The sequence below is a fragment of the Canis aureus genome, chromosome 4 (assembly GCF_053574225.1).
Source record: "Canis aureus isolate CA01 chromosome 4, VMU_Caureus_v.1.0, whole genome shotgun sequence".
NCBI lineage: Eukaryota > Metazoa > Chordata > Mammalia > Carnivora > Canidae > Canis > Canis aureus.
In genome coordinates, this window is record NC_135614.1 from 58,434,444 (window position 1) to 58,438,455 (window position 4,012).

Sequence of the window (4,012 nt, forward strand, 5' to 3'; positions counted from 1 at the left end):
TTCTGCAACTCCCTGGTGTTTGTTGAAAAGTGAACTATGATACCATTTCTACTAGTACGTATGGGGAAATTGCCATTTAAAGGAATCTGATGAATAAAAAATATGTTATGGTTTATAATTGGCAGGGCTAGCATAAAAAGTCAAAACTCCTTGAGTAGGGGCACCTGGGTGACTCAGTCAGTTAAGCATCTGCTTTAGGCTCAGGTCATGACCCTAGGGTCCTGGGATCAGGCCCATGGGGCTCCCTCCTTAGTGTGGAGCCTGCTTCTCCCTCTTCTGCTGCTGCTCCCCCTGCTTATGCTCTCTTGTTCTCTCTGTCAAATAAATAAATGTAATATTTTTTAAAAAGTCAAAGCTTGAGTAATATTAGGGTAACTGTATAATTTACTGTCCAAATTGAGAAAAATTTGAGAGTATTGATAATTGCTTTGGGACAGCTGTTATAAGCCAGCACCTCTTAGGAAAATAAAAGCTCGGAGTTGCTGTAGGCTTTGTCAGAATAAAGCATGTGAGTGGAGATGTTTTATGCATGCAACAGGTAAGTGACTTTTTTTGACCTCTGAATCTTTAATTGGCCTCCTTCTCCTCAAAGGGTACTCTGTTTTGCTGCCTCAACGCCTCAGAGTTTTGGTGTCGTTGGTCTCAGACACCACCTTGCTGTCCACGATCTTGCGGGTGGTGGTCTTCTGGATGGTCAGCAAGGAGTTGCTGTTGTCCAGGGCATCAGTAAGACTGAAGTCCTCCCCATCTTCCAACCGGCAATGGTAGGGGGCAATCTCAGCCTCCAGCTTGACCTTGACATTCAGCAGGGCCTCATACTCCTGGGCCTGGCACTGCCCCTCTGCCTAGGTCTGGGACAGCTCTGACTCCAGGTGCAGCAGGACCCCGTTGAGCTGCACATCTGCATCACGTAGCGGTCTCGACTTCCCTCAGGCTGTTCTCCAAGCTGGCCTTCAGGTTTCTCGTTGAGTCCAGGTTGATCTCCAAGGACTGGGCAGTACGTCTCAGCTCCGTGAGGGTCATCTCATCTTCTCCTATCTCAGTGGTCTGCATGGTGACCACTGTGGTGTTCTCCTCCATCTGCTGGGACCAGTACTTGTCCAGTTCCTCTCAGTTCTTCTGAGCCAGCTCGTCATACTGGGCCCAGATATCTGCTCATCATACTGGCACGGATATCTGCCATGATCTTGCTGAGGTCCTGAGATTTGGGGGCATCCAACTCCACCGTCAACCCAGAGTTGGCGATTTGGTTTTGTAGACCCTTTACTTCCTCCTCGTGGTTCTTCTTCATGAAGAGCAGCTGCTCCTTGAGAGCCTCAATCTCTGTCTCCAGCTGCAGCCGAGTGACATTGGTGTCATCAATGACCTGGCGGAGCCCATGGATGTCATTATCCACAGACTTGCGCATGGCCAGCTCCATCTCATACTTGACTCAGAAGTCGTCAGCAGCAGGATGGGCATTATCAATCTGCAGAACGATGCGGGCATTGTCCACAGCACTTGCAAAGATCTGAGCCTTCAGGTCCTCGATGGTCTTGAAGTAATGCCCCCAGTCTCTGACCTGGGGTCCCTCCAGGTGTTCCTGGATTTTCATCTCCAGTCTCTGTTTATCAGCCTCCAGGCTCCTCACCCTCTCCAGGTAAGAGGCCAGGCAGTCATTCAGGTCTTGCATGGTCTCCTTCTTGCTCTGGATGCCCCCGATGCCCGCCAGACCCCCGGCCATTACCTCGGCCAGGTCCCCCAGCCCCCCAGCCGCCCGGGAAGCTGGTGGAGTGGGATACGGAGATCTGGGAGCCAGAGCCCCCCTGCGCCTGCATAGACGCTGGCCGCGCTGCTGCTGATCGGCCGGACCCGGTGGCTGGGCGACTGCACAGAGTCCAGGGACCAGTAGATGGAAGAGAAGGTGGAGTGGGTGGTGAAGCTCATGCTGCTCAGAGAGCAAGAGGATGACTCGGGAGGCCAGGACTCAGGCTTGGGCCAGGCCAGGTAAGTGATTTAAATGTAGTTAATATAACATATGAATATTTGCCAGTTATCGCTTGTTTATCTTACTTTTGTAGTTTTTTTCCTTTTGCTTTACTTTTTCTTTCTCTTTTTTTTCTGTTTTAACATTTCTATCATTTACTGTTTTTAAAGAAGTATTTTTACATCCACATAGTTTAAAAGATGAAACTTCCCATTTTGAATTATGGCCCCAATAAAATATTTTCCACCATGAATTTTAATCAATTATTGTTTTTAAAGTGTAAAAATATAGAAAAATATATAAAAATATATAAATGTATATATTAAATACATTCTATATAATATCAATCTCGTATTCCTCTGCATGTTATGTTCCATGGAGCCTAAAAATGTATATTATTCACCGATTGAAAAATAATGTTAAGGCACACAATGTATATTTTGATTTTGCTAATTTTCCTTCTCTGAAGCTACTTTGACAGCACCCTCTTCTGCTTTCCACTATGCCCTATCTCTGAGGTTATCCCTATTGGGGACTATGGTACTTCTTTCCTTGTAAAGCCTTTTTCTTATAATCAAGGAACTTTGGTCAAGCTCAGGAATCACGGCTTCAGTGTCAGACCTAAACTTGACCCCCATCTCTGATACTATAAACTAGAACCATGTCACTTCACCTGTCTGTACCTCAGTGTTTTAATCAGAGCCTCCACATCTACCCCTTTAATTTCCTACACCTCTAGAGCTGTAAGCAGTAAAATAAAATGAGCTTTATAAGGCCTTTGGCACTGTACTTGGAACATAGCAAGTGATCAGAAAATAGTAGTTAGAAGATAGGGATGTAGTAAAGAATTAAAGTGAGAGAGACTCAAGGACAAAGTAAAAATTTGAAGGAAAAACTTGGTGACACCTGGGATAGTCAACCAGGTCTTTTAGGCTTCTCAGAGCATAGCTATGCTCATTTCTTAAAGGAGATGATACATTTTTTAATAATACTCTTTCACTTAATTATGTAATTAAAACATCCTTGAGTATAAGACATCCTATGGATTTTAAGACAAACTTTCAAGAGAAAGTTATAGTACCATGCTAAATGTAAGTATCAGTTTTAAGACTAATTTCAGGAATAGTAAGAATTTATTAAAACTAATATGTTAGAATTGAGAAAAATAATTTATTGAGTAGAAGATTTGTGTAAAACCTTTATCTTCATCATATCCCAAGAGAAAATTTGAGATCCACTGTGATTCTGCTGGTGTGTCTAGGCATTCCTGTTCCTTTGACACACTTACCTAACAAGAAAAACTTGTCATATCTTTTTTTTAAGATTTTATTTCTTTATTCATGAAAGACACAGAAACAGAGAGGCAGAAACATAGGCAGAGAGAGAAGCAGGCTCCATGCAGGTAGATGGATGTAGGACTGGATCCCGGGACTCCAGGATCACACCCTGTGCCGAAGGCGGATGCTCAACTGCTGAGCCGCCCAGGCATCCCAACTTGTTATATATTTATTTGAAGTTGCATGTTGATAGAATTTGATACAAATTTATTATATGATGACTCTATGCCAAGGAATGTGCTGGAAACCCTATATTCATAATCTCATTTACTGAATGAGATTTCATTTAATGAATGAAATGAATGAATAAATTCATTTAATAAATTTATTTCAGGACCCCTGGGTGGCTCAGTGGTTTGGCATGTGCCTTTGGCCCAGGACATGATCTTGGAGTCTCGGGCTCCAGTCCCACATCGGGCGTCCTGCATGGAGCCTGCTTCTCCTTCTGCCTGTGTCTCTACCTCTCTCTCTCCCTCCCTCTCTCCCCCCCCCCCACCGCCCTGTATCTCATGAGTAAATAAATAAAATATTTTTAAAAATTTGTCTCACCAATCATGTGATAAAGAATTACTAATATTGTCTTGTAGAAGAAGAAACAGAATTGGCCAATGTCCTCAGGCTAGCGGGTGGCAGAGGTCAGATTGGAACCGGAGTTTACCTGAGAAGCCTATACTCCTGTTTTGCTAAATCATCTCCTTGAATAGTTTGC

The 4,012-nt window shown here is 43.8% G+C and overlaps 1 pseudogene; it reads right to left on the reverse strand.

The window, feature by feature from the left end:
• Positions 1 to 547: 547 nt before the first annotated feature.
• On the reverse strand, positions 548 to 1,926 carry LOC144311904 (keratin, type I cytoskeletal 18 pseudogene; annotated as a pseudogene).
• Between the last annotated feature and the right edge of the window lie 2,086 nt (positions 1,927 to 4,012).